This window comes from Taudactylus pleione, unplaced genomic scaffold (assembly GCF_031769625.1).
Source record: "Taudactylus pleione unplaced genomic scaffold, aTauple2 ptg000026l, whole genome shotgun sequence".
NCBI lineage: Eukaryota > Metazoa > Chordata > Amphibia > Anura > Myobatrachidae > Taudactylus > Taudactylus pleione.
The window spans coordinates 31,893,410-31,918,424 of record NW_028284428.1 but is presented as its reverse complement, the minus strand read 5'-3'; the positions used below and the strand labels follow the sequence as shown (position 1 = coordinate 31,918,424).

Sequence of the window (25,015 nt, the reverse complement as noted above, 5' to 3'; positions counted from 1 at the left end):
ATCTGTGAGGGTGAGTAGTTATTGCCGGAGCAACAGAGTCAAGAGCAGAAGGGAAGAATTGTACTGTGAAGTGCCTTGTTCAGCACAGGAGAGAGAAAGGATAGGGGAGAGAAGAGAGTCCAGTAGGGAGGAAAAAGCAACAGAGTCAATAGCCACAATATTACACTTAGTAATGGTAGCCTTAGGAGGTAAAAGGGGGGAAGGAGAGAGGGATAGGTTAAAGGAGAGAAGGTGATGGTCAGAGAGAGGGAATGGGGAATTGGAGTAATCAGAAATATCACAACGGTGAGTAAAGACCAGGTCAAGTGAGTGTCCACTCACGTGGGAGGGTGATGAGGTCCATTGGGCGAGACTAAATGAAGAGGTGCGGTTAGAGGATTCTGTGGGAATGTCAATAGGAATATTAAAATCACCTAAGATGATGGAGGGAAGATCTGAGGAGAGAAAGTGAGGGAGCCAAGAAGCGAAGGGCAAGGGGAATAAGAGCAATCTCTGGTGTCTACAGTTGTTAAAAAAATGTCCATGTGACTAAAAAAATTTACAATATGCATCAATTTACTATCTATCTACAGTATTTAAGTATATATACATACATATATACACACCCATGCTATGTCATAGATTAAAGCAAAGAAACTGTGAAATATACAATTTATTGCTTATTCTCCCAAAATATTCTAATACAGCCTGAACAGTTGACACCCCTTAGAAAAGATAATAAATAATTAAATTAGAGTGTTATTTTAAACTGATTGCTTTCTTGAATTAGCATCACTCATGTCTTCAATCCATACTTACCAACTCTCCCTGATGTGGCCTTCTATGAGCCCTGATTTGAAAGCTAAAACATAAAAGGGCCCATTTATCAACAAGTTCAGACGACCCGGGTTACCCTTTTACACTGCACGGTTACATAAGTCGTTCCCGTTTTAATCCCAGCAAGCTACCTGGGTTGGATTGCCAGGTGACTTGACCTGGGAATCCAATCCTTGCCCATTTTACACCTAGCAGCAACCAGGGTTAACCTTGCAATAAACCGGGTTTCAGCTGTTAAAAGTTTCTCAAACTCCGCAATTACAGTCCATGTTTTACGGATATCCATACTTGAGTCCAGATGGTTAAATCAAATGAACTGAGGTACTAATTAAGTCACCTGTGCTCAAGCATGTATATCCTTATAACCTGGACTGTAATGGTGGAGTTTGGGAACCTCTGTTTTAGGTGCTCACAGAACTCAATTACAGTAATTTTAATAATCCCTAATTATGCTAATTCTACATGGGTGAAGATAATTAGTAAATTACCAAAATATTTTTTTTCTCTGATTTTATTTTCATATATTAACAGTTACATTTAATAAGGTTATGTTAAAGATGATCAATAAACACTACCAAAACAATTTCTTTCAGGTAACCAATGCACTGAAATTAAAGCCAATATTTCTTTTTAATAAGAGTAATGCAGATACTTAGGGCCTGATTCAGAGTTGGTCTACGTACAGATCTCACGATTTTTATCAAATTGCCCACGCTTTGGCCTTCTTATGCAACTTAGAGGCGATTCAGAGTTGTACAACTCCCAATTATCTCTACTTGCAGATGAGGGGGTGTTACTGATCAGCAACTTACGATTCACGATGATGGTGACTACTTTCACAAGTAGTTGGGTGACTATTAATACAGGTATAATTCCCTGTTTATTTCCAAAAAAGTGGAAAGTGGCCACAATTGTGACCGCTTTACATGCATATCTGAATCAGGCCCTTAATCTTTTGAAAATAGATTATTTTTGAGTTTAATGTTCCTAAGACTGGCGTTCACATTTACACATTACATAAGGTATCTAGAACTTCATCAACTCTTCTCCAGATTTAAAATAACAAATTGCTAAACACTAAAATAAGAACAGTGGTTTGCTGGTGTAAAAATAAATAAATAAAAATAATAAAAGCTACAAGCATGTGTACATCTCTGCTATAGTCACATGAAAGAAAATACAGAGACACCTTGTTACATAATCATATAAACATTCTGTTGGATCAACTGTACAGTACTGTAACTTTTGCTAAATTAGTATTCCAGCTTTGAAGAGCCTTTACCATATTTCCCAAACCAATTCAACCAACCAGAAGTGCAGACACATCCAGCTTTCTAATAACTAGGATCATACTGTTAAGAGTGAAGAATGTTCTGACTTCCCATAAACTGTCTGCCAGATGGCCAACAGCAAGCTTCTGTTTCCAGTATAAGTGTTCAGTCCTGTTGGTACATATTGTTATGACAGCATCTGTTGTGGAGTGCATACAGTCAGGGCAGCAGCAGGATCACAGTCTTTAACTACAGATTTCTGAGAAAGCATTATCTATATGTATATTGTGGTTTTTTTTACTTATGAATGTGTATAGTACAAAATCAATGTACTTCACAAAGTAAATATATATAAAACAGTTTAAATATAACACAAAACAATTATATAACACATTGTACTTATAATCGCCTCAGCTAGTGTGAAAACTAAACAGTGAAATGTGGCTATTTTGGCACCTGATAAAACAAAATGAGAGGCTGAAATTTAAATTCTACTATAGAAAAAGGCTCCACTGAATGATTTTATCTAATAAAGGTGCGTGCACACTGTTCGATCAGGAAAGACAGTACAATTACGACATCGTAATCGTACCATCATTTCTGTTATCCCTGTAGTGCCTACACTGAACGATCAGTCATTCCTGAACATGGCCAATTTGTCGTAATCTGCAGATTGGCCTACATGTTCAGACGGTGGACAATGTCGGGAACGACCAGCGGGAATCGCTGGTCGTTTCCGGCATTATAGTCCATGATTTGTGCACAATTACTGAGCGATTGCACGAATACGATGTCGTAATCGTGCAATCACTCAGTAAAATTGCCCAGTGTGTACGCACCTTAAGAGATCAATGTACTGTATAGGTTAACATTGCTAGATTGTAAGGGCTGGTCATATGGAGACATTTGAATTGTACGTGTTACATGTTTTATCCTTTGTCTTAATTGTAACCTATAGTTTCCAGTAAATAGCACTCAGCCCATAGTGTTTCCTCAATTAGTGTAACTTGGATATCTTAAATTTTTAACAGACATGGGGGCTTATGTAATAGGGTGCAAGCTGCAGCTGCTGTGGGAACTTCTGCAAGTCATTAAAGCGGCAATCATTTTAAAGGTAAAACAAGCTAGTTTTGCCTTTAAAATGATTTCCGTTTAAAAATACGGGAAGTACCTGCAGCAGCAGCAGCTCACACCCTAATACATAATCCCCAGTGGCTTTGCTAGAATATTCTTGCATTACTGTAAAGTACAAGTATAAAATAAACGTTGATAGATATTAATGCTCTGTCTATAACATTGAAGCCGACTTTTGGTGCACTAAATACTCCATTTAATTTACCATCCATTAGACTTCCTGTCCAGCACACAGAAGAACTAGTGGTGGTGAAGCCATTGTGGTGGTGAATAGAGGCCAAAATATGAAAATTCTGTCAATGTCCCAATATTTATGCACCTGACTGTATGTGAAGCATGGTATTGCACTTTTATTTTCCGTTCTGTGGGGTTGTAGTCGGCATGCCAGCGCTGGAGTCCCCATAGCAGTCGGAATCCCAGCTCCAGAATCCCATCCGCTGATCCCAATGGTAAGTAATAGGGTTAGGGATAGGTGTAGGGTTAGGGGTTAGGGACTAAGGGGAGGGTTAAGGTTAGGTTGTGGGAATGGTGGGTTAGGGTTAAGGGGAGGGTCAGGGTTAGGATACTTACCTAATCCTGTCGGGATTCTGACAGTTGGGATTCTGCTGACGCTATTCTGACTGCCGGCAACACAACAGCCAGAATCCCAAACCCAACCCCTTCTGTACATATTGATCACTAATACCCCTTTTCCACTAGCAGCAATAACACAGGTTCTTGCATGTGAATGCGCAGAAACCCAGGTTATTGTGCAGTGTGAAAGGACAGGGTTGAAATAAGCTTGTCTTCAACCCTGCTCATTATGCAGTGTGAATGGATAACCCTGGTCTATGCGACCCGGATCCCGTTTTCTGCATAGGAAGCGATGGCGCTTGGAGATTAGATCATCTCCATGCGCCAGCTCTACACGTGATGCCGATGGGGTCATCGACCCGAAATTAGATCCGAGTCGGGCCGTCTGTCTTATTGGGTCTCAGACGGGTTGCACCCGGGATGGGTGTGTGAACATAATACTGGGTGCGACCGTCATTCTAATGGAAAAGATGTAATAATTACATCAATGGCAGTGCATTTAGCTTTCTGTTATTTATAATACAAATTGTATGAGTATATGAAATTGTTAAGACACATACTGTTAGAAGTAAATGGCATAACTAGCAAACATCTGTAATAAATTTAAAATGTAAGAAATCATGCAAATAAGAAAATTAGAAATGAATGTCATGATCATTTTCTTTTCTGAGCATGGATGAATGGTAAACACAATATAATGCTTTTCCCCATGCAGCTGAATCTTCTCTCCACCTTACTTTTCTTCTTTGTATTTAATCTTTTGGTCCAATCAAAGCTTTTAACATATGCAAAGTCAAGCACCACCTCTAGTTGTATTCTTTTCTGTATTTCTTGATACAAACCCAATTAAGTTCTTAGATATAAAGCAACAATTTGTTTCTGTATTACTGGCCAATCAGGGGCATAACTTCACATTTAAATAATGTGAAAGCCAGAGAAGATTAATGCTTGATATAGGATAAGGGGTGATCATTTTAGTGATCTTATAAAGTGGAGGGGACATTGCTAGTGGTGGCTACGCTTAAACTGGGCATACATTGTCAGATAATATGTCTGTTAGATTGGCAGACATTTCATTTGATAGCCTGTAATCTATCAGATATTATGGCCGGGGACAGCACTGGGGTCGGTGACACCAAATGCGGCAAGGAACCTGCCTGCGTGCATGCGGCCTAAAAGGGCATGTGGCCTCACTGGGTGGGCTTGTGGCACACCCATGATTTCATCACTCTGGGATCATTCCCAGCACTACTGTAGATACCGGGCTGCCACCAGAGGCTCTCCCTGCCCTGCCGCCTCTTCCTCAGTGACCGGGTGCCAGGCGCTTTACTGTGATGTTAGCCCCCTGTCACTGAGGAGGAGTCGGCATTTTGCTGTCATCCCCTTAGATTGGCAGATAATTGTATAATGTATGCCCAGCATTACTTTTGAAATAAACAAATGTTTTTTGTTTGAGGCTGCTACTTTAAATCCCAGTGTTTTTACCTACTCCAATCCTGCATCATGGCTTATCTCATAAATCACAAACATACTGAAGTCTACAGCCTACACAAAGAACTAGCATCTCAAGAAGGAACCAATTGGGAGATGTATCACACTTTGGAGAGTGATAAAGTGGAGAGAGATATAGTACCAACCAATCAGCTCCTAACTGTCATTTTTCAAACACAGCCTATAAAATGACAGAAGCGGATTGGTTTTATACATCCCCCTTATTCTCTCTAAGGTTTTGTACATCCCCCTCTATATTATACATCCCCCTCTATATTAACTGAAGTACAGTATATGGCAGTAGAGTTTAGGAAACCCATGTTGTCTGCATTTCCTTTTGTAGGTACAGTATGTTTCCATACATTTAAAATATGTGCAGTTGTTAGTATTTCTGTCTATACAGCTTTTATGAGGTGCTGCAGTGTAACCATAGTCCAATTCCACTTGCTGCTGAACAGTTTCAATTTGCATTAGTGCAATTTTATACCTCCAGTATGCTCTACACTTTTTATTTAAAAATGTTTTACAACAATGTATGACATTTTATTAACACTCAACTTACAACTATAAAGGAGATAAATAATTATATTTATTTTTCCAAATTTTTATATGATGGCTGGGAGCACTGCAGCTACAGTAGGAATGGAAACCATAAACATCAGACAAGATTAAGGGGTAAATTTATCAAAGTTCGATTTTACATTTGAGTTGATTTTCGATTTAGCTCACCTCAAATCGAATGTACAAATCCCTTTCAAAATCCTACATTTACAAAAACTCGATTTTAGAAGGCTTTTCTAAATCAAATTCGATTTGGTTCAATTTTGAACAGTGATTTGATGTTTGATTTTGCATGCCCGTGTGCAAATCGAACACCAAATTCCAGTCAAAATTGAACCTCAATCCCCAAAGTAATAGACTTGCTTCATGCTTTCATTTTCAGCATGAGCAGGTCTAATTGACACAGATGCACGCACAGATCAGTGAGATTCATGCATGCATCTATGTTTAACGAACTTGGAAGAGGTACCGTAAATTTAAAAAAAATTGACATGGGGTCCCTCCCTAAAAGCACAACCAGCCCTGAACTTTTCAGAGCCATTCCTGATTGTGAAAATACAGGGGTCAAAAGATGTAGGAGTCCCCTGTATTTAGCACAACCAGCACTGGGCTAAGCAAGCTGGTCCTGGTTTTGGAAATACAGGGGACAAATTGAGTAGGGGTATCCTGTATTTGCCATAACCAGCACCAAACTCTTTCTAGTGGGGGTGTAATTCCACAGCCAGGGGATGCCTTTCACCAGGTTCCCCATCCAAAGCATTATGCCTGACCACTAGTCAGCCCAGGCCTGGGATCCCTGAGGAGGTGGCAATCCCCCCATCTATTTTCATACCACACTTTACACTATCAACCCGGGACCTACCACAGAGGGTTGCCAGGGATAGCTCCGGGCTATCAGCCCAGGCTTGGGGTGCCCTGGAGAGTGGGACCCCTTTATTGGGGGTCCCCACCTCCCCAGGGATCCCCAGCCTGGGCTAGCTAGCGGTCAGGCGTAATGCTTTGGCTGGGGTATCCAGTGAAATGGTTCCCCTGACTGTGGAATTACACCCTTGCTAGAAAGAGTCCGGTGCTTTGTGCCTTGCTATGCATTGACCCCTATTCATATGCTTGGTTTGCTATTCATCAGTAGGCACTTGTACCAGCCTATACTATTTGCAAATGACATGGCTGGATATGCTTACATTCAGATCTGCATAGTTTGTTGATCCATCAACATACCCTTATTGAACTTTGCCTACATGAGAACACCCAAATACAGCCCACTTGCTCCTCCTCAGTCATTTGAATTGTGCATTGTTTATACTTGCATATGCCATGCAATACATGCTCTGCAAACAGAAGTATATTAAACTCTGCACCAGTCAACTCATACATAGGGTCAGAGACAGTCCATAAGGACAAAGTAACTTCCCTTCTTTAGGTCCTTCTTGCTTGTGCTTAAGAATAGGGCTGGTGCAAGTGTGCACTGATAAGGATGACAGGTATCAAAGCAAGTGTACAGGGTGGTCTGCATTTAGACCGTACTCACAATGAGGAATCAATTACAGCTGGCTTGTATTCAACTCTGTATCAGCCCCATAACAGGTTGGCCATGAATCACTGGTGGTGACCAGCCAGACTAGCCTATTGTCAATGAACCTACTGTTTGGGCTGTGTGAACACTGGATGCCGGTGCCTGAATCTTACAATGTTACCAGATGCTTCTTTGATAAGTGCTCTGGACCAATTTCACCTCTTTAGGCCCTACTGTGTTATGGTACCCTTCACTACTATCACTTACATAATTTAATATGTCACATATTCACTTGCTTTAAACATATTTTGATATATGTGCTTGAATTTTTGTACTTGGTTATAGTGTGATACAAATAAGATGGAAGATGTACAAAACTGATAAAAATACAATAGTTTTGTTCTTTATTTGTTTTAGCAAGTAAATCTCTAGTTAATTATATATTATATACTCATAATACTATCAATTAAATTAAAGTAATATTGTTTCACTGATGTTTGAGGTCTGATACTGAATTATAAATAATGCTTTGACACATGTAAGCAATCCAGAACACTGTACTCCCAAATGACACAAAAGGGCCACATTAAAATAACCAAGAACATATGCACTTTCAGATCACCTAGGACAGCTGGGAAGAGTTGACTCCAGGAAGTGAATACTGTGCAATACTGTTTATATATACAACCAGGGTGTGTATAACTATGTTTGGCAGAACCAGGTGAGGTGACCTCTGATAGAGCTGATTGTGGTATCCCAAAGGTACCTTTGCGGCAATGTACAGAGGCTACTGTAGTTGCTAGGATGTGGCTACCAAGTATATTAGTCTCCATATACTGGGTGCTCTATACTCTACTCATAGTCCACCACTTTGTGCTACATACAATAGAAATAATTTGTACCTTGATATTTTTCAGGCATATGGTATGCAAACATATGCCATAGACATTGGGTGTGAGACCATACAGTAAATATACAGTATACAGATATGTGCTCTAAATAAAAAGTAACAGTAAATAGGTAGAAGCCATACAAAACTATTAATGTTCTGTATAACACTATGTATTTTGTTATATAGGGGCATATGTATCAAAGTTTGATGTGAGATAAAATTGTGAGAGACATATCACCAACCAATCACCTAACTTACACTTTGCAGGCTGTGTTTAAGAAATGATAGTTTGGAGCTGATTGGTTGGTGATATATATTTCATAATTTTATCTCACATCAATCTTTGATACATATGCCCCATAGTATGTTATTTACAACTATTATGTGTCCATCATTTATACCGCTTTTACATCGTAATTCCGGGTCTGACCTCATATCAGACTCGGAATTTCCCTGGCGCCGACCCAGGATATTCCTGAGTTGGCGCCGTTCACACCAGAGCCGGGTCTGCATTGACCCGGCTTTTCCGGTGTTGAAGTGGACGCTTGGAGATGACGTCATCTCCAAGCACCACTGAAGCCGGACCAATCGGCTGGCAGGCGACGCGCTCCAGGTCATCGTGACCCGGAGTGCGCCGTTCACACTGCAGGGTTTCACGGGTTATTCCTGTGGTAAACCCTGCAATTTACCTGGGTTGGATTGCCAGGTCACTCGACCCAGCAATCCAACCCTTTACCCTAAGGAGCTACCCGGGTTAACCCTGCAATAACCTGGGTTTTTAGCTCTGGTGTAAAAGGGGTATTAGTGTGACCTGAAGCCCTATTCACAGTGATTGATATTCTCTGACTTTGTAAATTATTAGTTTTACAAGTAAAGTGCATAGTGACACTGGTTCCAATACAACTGGCTTTGCGACTACTCAGATTTCTGACCATTACGGTATGGAAATCATGTTTATTCCACTATGGGGTATGAGATAAAACAAGTGAAATTACTCTGCCTGTATGTCCATGATATATCAGACTGCAAAGTTCTGATGGAACCTTACAGCTAATTGAACCGCCCCTGTGAGGTTCTACGTGGTTCACTTTTATATTCTGATCTGATCCATTCAATTATAATAAAAGGAATCTTCTGTATTATTTAAAAATTTCATCCTATGCACCCTTATAATAGGTAATATTGAAGGGACTCAAAAGTAAACTAAAATGGATAATGAAATATTTGACTGTCAAATCTTGCAAAAAGAAAACAGTGTGTTTTAAAGCATATTTATTCCCCCCAAAAAAGATGTGCTGCAGGTCATAGCAGCAAAAAGCTTCCTTTCCAAGCTAATCTTTGCTTTGTTAAAAAAAACAGACTAACCACTACCCACTGCATCTTCTGTGCAAGTTCTGCACAAGCTCTGTGAAGTGATAGGCTGATAGACTCCTCGCCCACAGTAGAAAGTCTGGTCACCTCGCAGGTATTGTCATCTTTTCCTCTCTGTCCTGACGCATTTAGGACTCATTTGATTTAATACAGTGGGAGGCAGAATTACTTGGCAAGAATTTCCTGAACGTTTTCCAACTGAGTTAAATACAGCATTGATATGCTGATGACTTAACCAGCTACATAAGCAGCAAAGCGAGCTTTACTCCTACTATAGCAGTTCTCTGTCTGGAAGGAGCCAGTGTGAGGAATATGGACACACCTGCCCCCTGCCTGCTAACTTGCTCACTGACACATGATTCCCATTAGTAACGTTGCTACTTAAATGGGCTCTAATGAACACTGTTAACCCTTCTCATGAAGTTGAACTCAGCAACTTTCTCTCAAAAGAGAAAAACAGTAGTGGAAACATTTAAAGTCTTTTTTTTTTATCTATGGAAGTTTCCATTTACAAGTCTGCGCATGTTACTTTGGTACTGTTAAATGTAAGCTTTTGGCAAAGGCATCCAATGTTAATAAAGAATAAGACTATACAATAACACAATGATCTATCAACTCTAAAATTTATATTTAATATGAGTGTAAGAGCTGTTTTCAATAACTGTACAACTAATTTTAATATAACTGTGTATATTGTGTAAAATATTAGCTAATAAAACATAAAAACACACACATACTGCACTGACAAATGGATTTAATTTGAATCTATATAGAAATGCAATGGATGTTATAAACTAGAATTGCGGGAAGATTTTTAATTTCAAATTAACTGTTTGAAACACAAAGTTGAATTCTCTAATAAACACTTATAGTCCTAATTATCTAAATGAATCCATAACAATAGGGTATTAGTAAACATAAAGAAGTACATTACAATACCTCAATATATACAGTACAGTATGCTGTCTTTCCACACTTTCCACAAGTTGCCATTTATCAATTAACAGTAGGGAAAAAGTTACTTGTCCTATGGCATTACACCATGTGGCATAATAACATTAGCTTGCAGACTATTGTTTTTGTGTATTACATATTATATTTAAATTTGATAAGAATCATTGTAATTTGAGTTTAGAAATATATATAATAAAACATAATTAAAAAATATAAAACATAAATCTGAAAGAAAAATACTTTACCTTTGTGGTGGCAATATTATCACACAATTCGTTCACTGTCCATCATCCATATGCTGATAGTAAGATCAGTGTGTGCTGTTACAAGTAATCTCCTGATTATTTTATTTCTCCTGCAATATTTTATTTTGAACCCTTTGGTTTATATATGTTACTGTATCCACTTGGAAGTAGCACACATAAAGGATAAGTTCAGATAAAACCACAAATCCATTTAAATCATTTCAGCAACATTAATCCAGGAGTTACTGTAGTGCAGAAGTATTCCAGAAAGAAACAACTTAGGTTTGGCACCTCTGTACTTTAAAGACTGTAAATGGGAAGTCTGAAGCAGAATTTCATTTCAGAATCTTAGAAGCATCCATTTAGAATTTTTAAGCAGTGATCCAAGACAGTGAATAACCAATGCTAGAAGCATGAACCTTAAATTAAGGACGGATGCCCTGTTCCCTCCTTCTTTTGTGGTGTGTGTTTAAGGAGGAGGGAGCTGCCTGTGCTTCCAGCTCTCTGGTGGGCGTCTCTCTCTTCAGGCAGGACCTGGTGCAGACACAGGGAAAGCCTGTGGATGCTGTAAGGAGGCTGATTGCACTTTTAAAACTAATGTGAGACAAGCTGAAAACAGCAGACTGACAGGGAGAGAAATTCCCCAAGGCACAGAGACAATCCTAGTACAAACACACTGAGCCTAGAGCAGTGGGTTTAAGCAAACAGCAAATCCGAACAGCTGAATTACAAGAAATAAATGCTAATTTACAGGTAGTGAAATTTCCGAATAAGTCACTTGAGTTTACTATTCTGTAAGGCTTTACCTTTGTATCCTTAGTACATGGGAGGTTAAGGATTCATGTCACTGAATTCTGTATGTCTTTCATGAAATGCTTCATCAGTTTACATAAAGTACCAACTTAGCCATAGTAAGCAATGTAGTAATTTATACTCTCATTAAAATATAATATGTTGAGATCTGCAAATTCCATATCCCCTGTCATAGTTTTAGACATCTCCCTGCTATTCATACCAACCTTTTCTCAAATTATTAACATTTCATATACAAGAGAACTGTTTTTAAAACGTATTTATATATTAAATTGCCAAGAATGTCAACTGCATAGGTAGATTTTATGCTGTGGTAACGATGTGTCAAATAATTCTGCATACAATCAACAGTGATTTATTTTAGAAGAATGCAAGAGGAATGAAGGAAACTGTAATGTGTTTAATATATAACACAAAAAATAATATATAAAAACTCCAATAAATAATATCTTTATAAATAGTGAGTTCTGATGTCATTGTGTATAATATGTAATTTCTGATATCATCACTTTAGTGTTCATTGGGAAAATATGTATTAGAAGGAACAACACATCCCTACTGAAAAGACTGGGTGACAAACTTTTACTTATATAACAATAATGTTCCAGGTAAATTTTCTGGGGGTGTTCAGAGGTGGACACAGGTAAAGCATTGGGCGCTGGCAATTTTGATGGGCATTTCTGGGTGGTAACTGTGGGGATTTTCACACTTGTGGGCGTGTTGCGGGTGTGACGGTGTCAGTGACTGCGTCTACAGACGGTGTCAGTGACTGCGTCTACTTTCTTCTCCTGCCAAAGGCAAGTGCAATGTCCGATGGTCTTTCTTGCAGAGTGGCAGATCTGTGCCACAGCCGGTGGCTGTCTCAATTGGATGCCCATCCACCGTGATAAAGAGGCAGTTGGAAAACTTGCAGCCACTACTGCAACTGCGTCCACCTCTGAATCACCCCCACTGAGTTTTGTCACAATATAAAGGTACGTAAAATGCAGCATAATGAGCATTTTATATACAACTGGGCATTCTGAGGCAATTTAGACTGTATAGTTTGTAAACAATATAGTATTCCTTATACTACACATGTCACATTTATTTGTTTTAGTCATAACTCTATAATTATTACACTTAATACTGCTACACTTTATTATATTGTTATTTCAAAATTGTTTCAGTGCAACAATACATAATTGAACTTTTCACATTTTTATGAATATTATTTATAATAAACTATTAATATTAGTATACAAAAAATCGACAATGTGCTATGTAGATTAAATCACCTCTAAAGAGTGAGATATATTACATAATTACATAAATATTTCATTGTACAAAGACACATGCCGATCGAGTTGGGGTTTTTCTTAATTCTACATGTGTTGACTAAATAGAAACAAAACAAAAGCTGCCAATTTGCATATCAATGGCAGGAACAATCCCTCCTTATTCCCTAAATGGAATAATTCATGGTATCACTTTCCAAAATATTGTCACTTACTACTTATAGCAATGATGTATTTTATAGTAAAACATAATTATATCCACTCTATTTTTAATTCCACTCAATAAAGACACCTCTATTTGAAGATTTGTATCAACCTAACAACTATTACAGTAGAATCCTGCTGTCTATGAAAACATATTTCCCAGTCTTGATGCATGTTCCCTAGTCACCTGTACAGGCCTGAAAATTTATTAAAAATTGTCATTTTCTTTGGTCACTTCATTAAGAATTAAAAATGAGTGGCCATAAATGAAACTTAAATTACAGTGACTAATGACTAGTGATCCAACTCAGGGCTTTTAGTTGTGGTAGCCAAGTTTATTAAGTCTGACAAGATTTGGGAAACAATTAATTTCTGATGCCTAAAGGTTGGTACACATCTGACCGATATATCTGCAAATCTATTGATCTGCAGATATACAGTATCTGCAGAATGTGCAGAACATATGTTCTGCATACAGACTGCCCGATTCATCGTGACTGACAACACAACTGTGTGCCCAGTTGAGCTGTTAATCACCGCCGGCCCATGCAGCAAGTTGGCTGACTGTCCGTACACACAGCATGATGCACCAATATATCTGCAGATATATTGGTCATCGGCAGTGCAGCACAGCCAATGTGATATGTCTGTGAACAACGTCATTCACAGACATATTGCTGGTACACACTTGCCGACGCACACACAATATATCGGACATTCAATTGAACAGCCGATATGTCGGCCAGTGTGTCCCAGCACTACAATCTGAGACCAAATTAGGGTACCATATCTGATTAAGTGTAGTGTACAGGTGCAGTTATGCTTACAATCAGCAGAGGCTCCTGCCCGCTTACCAGAGGGGGGCTGCTGCTGCTTCTGGTTCTGGCGCCTGCACAATGAATGTCAGGCACCGGTACTTCCGCATGAGCAGAGGTAGCGCCGCACATGCGCATAATAGACCAGCTTCTTGGGGCTGCATTGGTAGCAGCCCCAATAAGCCCTGTAGGGCTGCCTGAAAGGGAGAGTAGTGGCTTCCACTGGAAGCCGCTCTCTGCTTATGGCAGCCCGGAATGGCAGTCCCAGGGGACACATCTCCTTGGGGCTGCCTGTCCTGTGTGTGATTGGCAGGTGGTGCTTCCAATAGCAAGCCACCACCAGTCACAGTGTAGCCAGTGCAGTCACGGACAGCACTGGCTCACTGAAGATGGAGGATTTTACTGGGGGGCCTGCAGCCTCACAGCCCCTAGGTAAAATCTGCCACTGCTTACAATGATTTTCAGTGTAATCTGGGCATGACATTATCACTCCAAAATCGCATTACGGTATATGATAAAACCACCAGAATGTATCAAACACCACATGCAGGACCAGGGACTCCAAATCTGTGATGTGCTTGTAGTGTAGTGATCACTTTGCTCCTCTATTGGGACTCCTGTGCATGTGCGGTCTTCAGATCACGCATGTGCAGCTGCCTCTCCTGGTAAATATTCTGAAGTGTAGCCCATAGGCTACAGCAGCAAACACAATCAGCTGTGGTCGCTCCTTTATACATTGGGGTGATATCTATACTTGAAACAGTGAACAACATTGTTTATAGACATATCTCAGTCATCTGCTGTGGTCGCTCCTTCATACATTGGGGTGATACTTAATATTTGGAAAAGTGTGTTTTAACCTGAAATTATATATATATATATATATATATATATATATATATATATATATATATTAGTATAGTAACATCCAATTTATTACAGACAATTCAGACAATAATAGAGCATATAACAGCAGTTAATATATATATATATATATATAATATATAAAATATATAACATATGAAAAGATTGAATAAGAGTGTATTACAACATAACACTGCAACAGCAAGCAGTAGAAGTTAAAAATCACAAAATAATGGATGGCATGAAGGTAAAAAAAGTGAGCAATTTAGATTCTTATCTTATAGGAGAGGTGCAGTCTGGGAAAGCCCAATGTGTTTCATCCAGTGGACTTCATCAAGGGGGTGAAGTCCATTGGACGAAGCACATTGGGCTTCCCCAGACTGCACCTCTCCTAAAAGATAAGAAATTGCTCACTTTTTTTTACCTTCATGCCAATCATTATAATGTGCAATTATTAATTTCTACTGCTTGCTGTTGCAGTTTTACTGTGTTGTAATATCCTCTTATTCAATCTTTTCCTATGCCATATATTTAACATTTATTATTTTATTTTTATTTATTTTTTTATTTATTTATTTTTAACATTTAGTATATGCTCTTTTCTTGTCTGAATTGTTTTTAAAAAATTGGATGTTTTATAAATTTTAACCACAGTTTAATGTAGTCATATTTTAATGTGGTTCTGACACCTATGGTGCTGTATTACCCCATTCTTACTTAATCATATATACTATATATATATATATATATATATATATATATATATATATATAACTATATCTATAGCTGATGTACCTGGTTTCATCGTGTAGACCTTCCGGTAACACATTAATCCTTTACCTCTGTAGTACTGCATCCCCTCCCTCACTGCTATAGTGAGACATCACCCTCCCTTAACTGTCTACTAACACATTCCATCACCTCTGTAGTAACACATTCCCTTCCCTCAACTTTATAGTAATACAATCCTTTCCCATTCCTGTGTAGTAATACAATCCCGTCCCTCACCTCTATAGTAACACATTCCCCTCTCACTGCTGTTCTAACACATTTTCCTCTCTCACCTCTGTAGTAACACATTTTCCTTCCCTCATTATTCAAATAGGGGAACCACAGCAACTGCCAGTGATGTATGGCAGGACTTGGGATGACAGTTGGTGTTTGAATATTGAACTGCAGCCACAATGAGATAGTCAGTTAGGACATTGCACAGGGGGAGGAAACATTTTAGCCCTTTCACAATTGTAGGAGTCGAATTTTGAAAAATCCCATATTAGTATACTCCCCAATTTTCATGTTTCTTGGTCCAGGGGTGTCACGGTCCGATGCAAGAGTTCCCTGTGGAGGACGGTGAGGTGGGGGGTTGGGATTGCTAGGGGAGTGACAGTCCTAGTTCCCTTAATAAAGGTCAAACTCAGGTGTTGGCAAGACCTAGCCAAGAGGTGCAGAGTTTAACCCACCTGTGAGAGATGAGGAAACTAAGGAATGACACTGTAATACTTGTACACAGGAGATTAACTGAATACTTGAACACAGGAGATTAACTGAATACTTGATCACAGGAATTGAACTGAATACTTGAATACAGGAGAAGAACTGAATACTTGAACACAGAAGATGAACTGAATACTTGAACACAGGAGATGAACTGAATACTTGAACACAGGAGATGAACTGAATACTAGAGATGAACTGAATACTTGAACACAGAAGATGATCTGAATACTTGAGCACTGGAGTTGAACTGAATACTTGAACACAGGAGTTGAACTGAACACTTGAACACAGAAGATGAACTAAGAAATGTAGGAGAATTAATAACAGGAATGCAGGTTGATAGCTGAATTCGTAACTTGCTAAGCCTGACACATGTAACACAGTCAGCTTGGGAGCTGAGCAGCACACTAATACATAACACAGGAACTGTTGCATGAGACACTGGAGTTCTGTAAGAAAGCAGAAGAAACATGTTGAGAATTGGCATGGGAGGTAATACAAGTAACACTGGAGAGGGCAGTGTGAGGGATGAAACAACACACTGGGGATATAATGTGGAAAATACTGGAGAGCAAAACAATCACTGGAACAGCGAAGTTGAACAGCAGTTTCCTGTTCCTGGAGTCAGACTAAAATACCCCTGGGTAGCTGGTCATTGGATCAGAGGATCAGCTGAGTGACCACAGGACTACCTTTGGGAGAGACTAGTCAGGTGATATGGACCAACATGGCTGCACCCATGCCCGGCATTCCAGAAATCAGGACGCACGGAAGCCCTAGCAGACTCTGGGGAGAAAACTCAGACACCACTCACTTCCACTCCCAGCGACTGAACACCTAAGCCCAAGGACGCCGGCACGGAGGTGAGTAGCGGCCGATCCTGACAAGGGTAGGCCATTGATGAGCCAGTGAGTCAGTCAGTTAGTGAGTCAGTAAGTCAGGACATTTAATTTTATTTATATAGATGTATAAATATCCTAAACAGCAGTGACATATCTTTCTTATTAAACAGAGCTTTGGGAAATGGGATAGTAGGATGGGTCATTTGCTTTGTATGATTCTGACTGCTTACATTTTATTTTATCCTGGGGCTTCTGTGTATTACTTAAATGGAACAGATATGATAGTTAATCATTATTGTTGAATACAACACAGATGTTATCATATATTTGAGATCCAATAAACAACAGTCATTTCTATAATGCATCAGTGTTTTATAATACTATTCAAATTTTATAAATTCAATTGAGATGACATTTCTAAATATTAAGATCTTTTCTTTAGTATATTTCAAAAAATGTTCAATCTTTAGTTGCCAGAAAAAAATGTTTGTTTGTATGTGTCTCACTGTCTTCTTCACAATATATACAATATATAACAAATGAACTATGCCATAAAAAAATGCTATTAATCCTAAAAACTCCAGAACGTACTATATAAGCATTTATACATGGAGACATTGTAACATGAATCCAGTAGCAGAAGAGATACTTTTAGGTCAAACACATAAAAGGTGAAGTACTAAATCACAAGTATACTGCTGAAGCCAAAGTCATTCCAAAAGTAAATAATTTCATCATGAGCCACATTACTTAAATAGATGTCGCCATTGTTATCCCAAAACATATATTTTGTCTTGAGCCAATTTACTCTAATTTGACCTAAAAGTACATTAGCAGTAATTATAGAGAATATTCTAGATTGACATAATATATCACTTTTGAACAACACTGGCCATCTCTGTACCAATTGTTGCTGGGAGATGCATAACTAACATATATTTCAAGCTGTAAAATGGAGCATTTGGTTGATGTTTTGTATTATTATTATAGTAGTTGTTAACATTCATCCAACAGTAGTAATTGCTTATTATCCCTGTCATATATGCCATTAAAAGGAGTTACGGTTCACATGCTTTCAGTCCCTGCTTTAAAATGCACATTTTAAAATTTTACCTCTTCCATAGCCACATGTATGATCTTGTCCATTCCTAGCAGTCAATCAAGACATACTGTAAATGTAAATTCCTTCGAGTATTTCTGTACAGGATATGTAAAAATGCAACAGGAACCAGAGGAATAAAATTACATTTATGGAAAAGTCTACGACTCTGTTTTGTATATTTCTTTAATGCACTATTGCCCTTACAAAGGCATTAATCTAAATATTATTTCAGTGCTATGTATTTTAACCTTTATCACAGATGAAGCCATCTACAGTATATTGCAACATTTAACTCCGTAGAATCACCCTTCACACTAATTAGCTAGATGATTGTCACACTTTTTCCAAGGAAATGAAGATTAACTTTGATTAACCGTAACTTGTATACTTTGGTACACTTGGCCTGATTCAGACCCTTGAGCTAAGCCGCGAACGAATGCTATGGCCGATAATCGCACGTTTGTGCATACGTATGCGTCAATATGCGCATGCGCGAGTCACTCACTGCACTTGGGAATTATGCGCTCGTAGTACACATACTGGATGCTTATTTGAGTGTCATACAGTGCCGTTTGTGGGTGGTAACAGGGGAAGGTGCTTGTGAATGGGGGAGTGGATGTGCGAACGCAGGCGTGTCTGGGCATCTAAATGGTGTTTTAGGGGTGTGTATAATTAGCAAAGAAGCATCATTGTTCACGTCACTTGGTTGTATTTTAGACAGCACTGATCGCAGTGCTTGCGGTGGGGTAGGGTCTACCTCAAGCACTGCATGCAGCTCCGATGGCTCTCGATGTCACAGATTAATCACACACTTCCTGGAGATTATGTGTGCTAAGAGAGAAAGGTGGGCATCTTTATACTGGCGTGCGTTCGCTCTGCTGTCGCTCTCTAAGGCATAGAGGGTGTCCTTCCACCAGAGAGTGCGATCGCGGCATTTGCATACCCGATCCCTTTTGGCTGCATTCATTCGCGGCTTAGCGTCCAGGTCTGAATCAAGCCCACTGTACAAAATGCAATGATATCTACTCCATGGGTGGAAATGTAACAGCCTGTGAGATGCAGGGATCCCTGAAAAGAAAAACCAATTTGTTTTTTTTAAATGATTGCCACTTTAAAAAAAGGGGCAGACTCGCCAGGATCTCACAGGCTTTTAAATGTATTTTTTGTACACATTTAAGCCAACATCACCCAATATGCTTTGACCATGTAAAGTTTGCACCCTAAACGTACATAAAAATAGATGCATACAAGAATAGGTTTATTTGCATGCACACGTTCGGAAGCATTGCACGATGCGCTCAACAGAAACACAGGGGCTGATGAAGAATAAGTATTATGCCAGTTTGCATAAGGTATCTTATTATATGTGTTTTCACAAATGCCCAGAAAGAAAACACAAGCAAATACATTCTTGAAAAGCTGATCGAATCCGGTTCCTGCTGGGAACAGTGGCGTAACTAGGGTATTTGGAGCCCAAGGCACATTTTAAAATGGCGCCACCCCCCCCAATATGCGGCAAAAAAATGGGCGTTGTCACAAGGGGCGGGGTCACTTGACAATGGGGCATGTCAGCAGGACACATAAACCCTTTCTCGTCACTCTTAACATTCCTTTCCATATGCACCTTAACCCCTGTTGTGCTCCTTATACAGTTCACTATGCAGTGCCCCCAGTAGTGGTCCCTCTTATGCAGGCCCCCAGTAGCGCCCCTTCTACAGTACCCCCAGTAGTAGTGGCCCTTGTGCAGGCCCCCAGTTGTGCCCCTTATACAGTGCCCCCAGTAGTAATCCCCCTTATGCAGCCCCCCAGTAGCGGTCCCCACTATCCAGTGCCCCTTGTAGCGGTCCTCCCTATTTAGTGCCCCCAGTGCAGTGTCCCTTGTGCCTCCAGTAGTAAGCCCCTTATATAGTGCCCCCAGTAGTAGACCCCCCTTATGCAGTGCCCATTATATAGTCCCCCCAGTAGCAGTCCCCCCATGCAGTGCCCACAGTAGTAGTCTCCCCCTATGCAGTACCCTTTATATAGTGCCCCCATTAGTAGTCTCCCCAGTAGTGGTCCCTGATGGAGTGCCCCAGTAGTAGTCCCCCCAATTAGTGTTCCCAGTAGTGGTCCCCCCAATTACTGCCCCCTGTAGTAGTCCCCCCAATTACTTCCCCCAGTAGTAGTCCCCCAATCAGTGTTCCCAATAGTGGTCCCCCCAATTACTGCCCCCAGTAGTAGTCCCCCCGATTAGTGCCCCCAGTAGAGGTACCCCCAATTACTGCCCCAGTAGAGGTCCTCCCAATTACTGCCCCCAGTAGTAGTCCCCCAGTTACTGCCCCCAGTAGTAGTTCCTCCAATTACTGCCCCCAGTAGTAGTCCCCCCAATTAGTGCCCCCAGAAGAGGTTCCCCCAATTAGTGCCCCCAGTAGAGGTTCCCCCCAGTGGTGCCCCCCAATTACTGCCCCCAGTAGAGGGTGCCCCCAATTACTGCCCCGAGTAGAGGTACCCCCCCTCCCAATACATAGAAAAAAAATAAAAAATTTATAAAAAACTTACCTGCATCCACGCTCCTGCTCCTGCTCCCGGTGCCGCAACGTCCGCACATCAGTCCTCCCGGGCTGGTGCGCTCTGCATTATGGGAGAGACATCATGACATCTCTCCCATTACCCACTGCAGGAGCAGACGGAAGCCTCGCTCTTGCAGTGGGTGCTGCAGCAGCCAATGAGAGTCTATCTGACTCTCATTGGCAGCTGTTTAACACACATCTCCTCCAGCACTGGCGGAGATGTGTGTGCAGCAGCAGCAGCCAATGAGAGTCTGTCTCACACACACATCGCTGCCATGGTGGCGGTGATGTGTGTGTTAGCACAGCTTGAGCCTGCCTGCCACCCTCCTCCTGGCGTGATTGGGCAAGTGCTCAGGGGGAGGGAAGGGGCTCAGCTGTGCAGCACAGGACCGGCACTGGAAGCCTAGCACCGGCCCTGTGTAAATGTGTAGCGCTGACCGCACTCACTGCGGTCGGCGCTACACTGGCTAACTAGGGCGGGCTGATACTATGGCCATCGGTCCCACGGTGCCCAGGGCACGCACCCTGCCTCGCCCTGCCCTAGTTACGCCACTGCTGGGAAGGTCCCTTTGTTGCCTTTAGGGGCTGATGGCCGCCCTTCCCTAACTCACTCCTCTGCTTTGCTGGCCGGCCGCCATGATCGGACCTCAGCTGTGATAGGGCACCATTACTGTAATGGTTAGGTCTAGAATGAGGTGTGTTACAGGACCTCTGACCAGGGGCAGAACTATGGGAGACAATGGAGGCGCCTGCCGACGGGCTCCAGCTCTGAAGGGGCAATTCCTCCATTGTCCACAACATATTCACCCCACTTAGGGCTGTAACTATGTACCCGTGTACCTTCACGGCCGCCCAATACATTGCACCCCTTCTGTCTATAGCCTGTCTGCATGCGAATTGCTACATTACAGTGTCAGCAGCTGCAACGAGCAAATTATAACTTGCCTCCAGGCGTCTGGGATGAACTTATGCCACTGCCTCTGACATCAAAACCAAGTGACCTGTGACAAAAGGGGGAGGGGCAAAGTTCAGAATGGGGGCCAAAAGTGTCCCCTTGCAGGCTTGCTTGGCTCACCATGCTTCGGGCATGGTGGCTCACTATGCTCGCCACTCATTTATATATTTCCCCTCTGTGCCCACGTGGATTGTAACACTGGTAGCTGACCGGACCTGCTGTAGCAGTAACGTGGTTGTGACATCAGAGGTCCTTTCTTCAACTTGGATTTAGCAACAACCTTACTGTTACTGTACCTAAAGATATATGACCAACGGGGGAGATGCTGCACATGCCCAGCCACAGCAGCTCCTCCCATAAGCCTTTGCGGAGCCTGTCAGCCACCACTTATAGCTACACCTCCTGCAGTCTGTGGTCCACCTCCAGGACCTTCTACTTGCATGCAGCTATAGTATAACAAGCAGTCTGTGCACACACGGGTGGCACAGCAGCAACTTGCGCACAGGAGCCGTCAGCCTGCAAATTCTGACTGCGTAACACTAGTAGTGTGACAGTCATTGGTAAACCATTATATTATGTCTAAAATATGTCTACCTGCCAGGAATATATATGTCCATATTTATATAGATGGCTGAATCAACAAAAATGGTTTTCTCCCATAGAGAACTCCTTAGGGGAAAGGGCATGTGTTTAAGGGGCTATACCTCAAAAGCCATTGTAGTTATCAAGCTGAAATTTAGCATGTACGGGTTGAACTGTCGCTTGGTTCTGCTTGCCAAATTTCAGGGCAATAAAATAAAAAATGAGGATTTGGGAGTGATCTAAAATTCCAAATGTCAGTTTTTTCTGACACTCTCAGACCTTTCTGCTGTTCTCTATGGGGATTTTTGGGAAGGCATAAGTCAGGGTACAGGGCGAATTTAGACTTGGGGATTGTTTTATTAGGTAGCTATTTTTCCAGGATAGGGCCTTTTGGGGTTCAAGTAATTGGGAAAGTTACAGTTTTTAAATTATTACCTCACAATTGCACCATTATACAGATAGGAAGCTTCAACTTGTTGTGCAGCCTGAGTAGGTGCCTCCAGCAGGGGGGTGTACTCAAAGTGGCTTCACTTGGGTGCACCAAGATGGCTGTCTTTTGCGGGTGGTAGCAGCGGTGGGACTCAGGGGAAGGAAGCGGGCATTAGATGTGGCCAGGATTCAGGGAAAGTAGTGGGAATTAGCCGCTGTGGTGCTTGCTGCAAGACCCGGTAGAGGTAGCAGGCACTAGTGGCAGCAGTGCAGGCGTTAGCGTTGGTGCAGGCTGTGGTGGTGGTGCGGGCTGCAAGACCTGGAGGAGGTAGAAGGTGTTAGCGGCAGACAGATACAGATTTGGATCAGGAAGATCTGTGATGCCTGCATCTATGTATACATAAAACACAGAAGCACAGACAGGATCAGTGAAATCTGTCTGTGCTTCTGTGTGTAAAAAAAAATAAAAACCTGTGTAAAAAAATGTGTGTCCCCCTCTCAAAAAGAGCAACCAGCCCCGGGCTTTGGAGACCCATTACTGATTGTGCTAAATTCAAGAAAAAAATTATGTAGGGGTCCCCCATATGAAGCACAAACAGCACCAGGCTTTTCAGAACCAGTCTTGGTTGCCGAAATACAGGGGACAAATGATGTAGGGGTCCCCTGTATTAAGTGCAACCAGCACTGGGCTCTGAGTCAGTCCTGATTCTGGAAATTCAGGGGAAAAAATGTGTAGGGTCCCCCTGTATTATTCAGAATCAGCACTGGATTTTTTCTAGTGGGGTGGGGGATGTAATGCCACAGCCAGGGGAACGCTTTTTGCCAAGTCCCCATGCCAAAGCATCACCCATGACTGCTGGTCAGCCCAGGTCGGGGATCCCTGGGGAGCTAGGGACATCCCATTACAGGGTTCCCACTCTCCAGGGCACCCCAGGCACAGGTTGATAGCCTGGGGCTATCCCCAGCACCCCTGGGCAGTGGGTGCCGGGTTGATTGTGTAGTGTGGGGCATTTGTTGATAGTAAAAATGTTGTCTTTTGCTGTGGGACTGCAGAACCCATCAAGCCTCCCCCACATGCTGGTACTTGGAGAACCACATTATTGTCCTGCTGGTACCTGTAGTTTCACAGCAAAAAATATATTAAAATAAACACAAGACACACACACCGTAAAAAGTAAAATTTTATTAAAACATATATGCACACACACATGTACACACACATGTACACACACTATCACACATACTCACCTATGTATCTCTGAAGCCATCATGTTCATTCCTACAGTAGGAATCAATAGGGTACCTGTAATAAAATCCATACTCACCTCCTCCTATGCGTGGATCATGTCCTCTTCTGTCCATGTAGCATCCCCGGGCTTGGCAAAAAAAACCACAAATACCCAGACCCACAACCTTAGTACTGTCCTCTAAGGAGAGTACTACCTGAAGGACGGCTCCCCAGCAGGATTTCACTACAGAAATCAGTGCAAAGCACTCATTGGCTGAGAGAGGCAAGCCTTCTGCCTCTCAGTCAATTAACATTTCCCAGCATTGACTTCAATGGTGAGAACCACAAAAGTAACCTAAGGTTACTTCCGTGGCAAAATGGCGCCTAAGCACCATTTTTTAAATATAAAGATGGCCGTTGCAAGCCAATCACAGCTCGCAACATCATCACCCCACCCACTTGGCATGGCAGGCCGATGGTGGGGAGGCAGCAAAGAAGAGCTACCAAAGAAAGAAAGGTTACTATAGGTACCAACAGGCCCTTAATCCCCTGCTTGCTGGTACTTGTGATTCTCCAAGTACCAGTATGCAGGGTGGGCTTGCTGGGACCTGTAGTCCTACTACAAAAGACAATATTTTAACTTTCATATACACCATACTACACTATCAACCCATTACCCACCGGCCCTGTGTGCCGGGGATAGCACCAGGCTATCAGTCCAGGTCTGGGGACCCTTTATGGGGGGTCCTTAACTCCCCAGGGATCCCCTGCCAAGGCTGACTAGCGGTCAGGGGTTATGCTTCGGCTGGGGGACCCAGTGAATAGGCTCCCCTGGCTGTGGCATTAACCCCCCACTAGAAAAAGTTTGATGCTGGTTCTGGAATTTACAGGGGAACCCTACACATTTTTTCCTCTGTATTTCCAGAACCAGGACCAGCTTAGAACCCAGTGCTGGTTGCGCTTAATATAAGGGACCCCTACGTCATTTGTCCCCTGTATTTTGGCAACCAGGACTGGTTCTGAAAAGCCGGTGCTGG

At 41.6% G+C, this 25,015-nt stretch overlaps 1 protein-coding gene across 1 annotated transcript in view; it reads right to left on the bottom strand.

Moving 5' to 3' along the window:
- The window catches only part of MXRA5 (matrix remodeling associated 5), a 64,550-nt gene extending 53,394 nt beyond the window's left edge, over window positions 1–11,156 (bottom strand). Inside the window, exon 1 of the mRNA XM_088451659.1 lies at window positions 10,822–11,156. The gene's annotated coding sequence lies outside the window, so the exon portion shown is untranslated. The remainder of the gene's footprint in view (window positions 1–10,821) is intronic.
- Window positions 11,157–25,015: the final 13,859 nt, after the last annotated feature.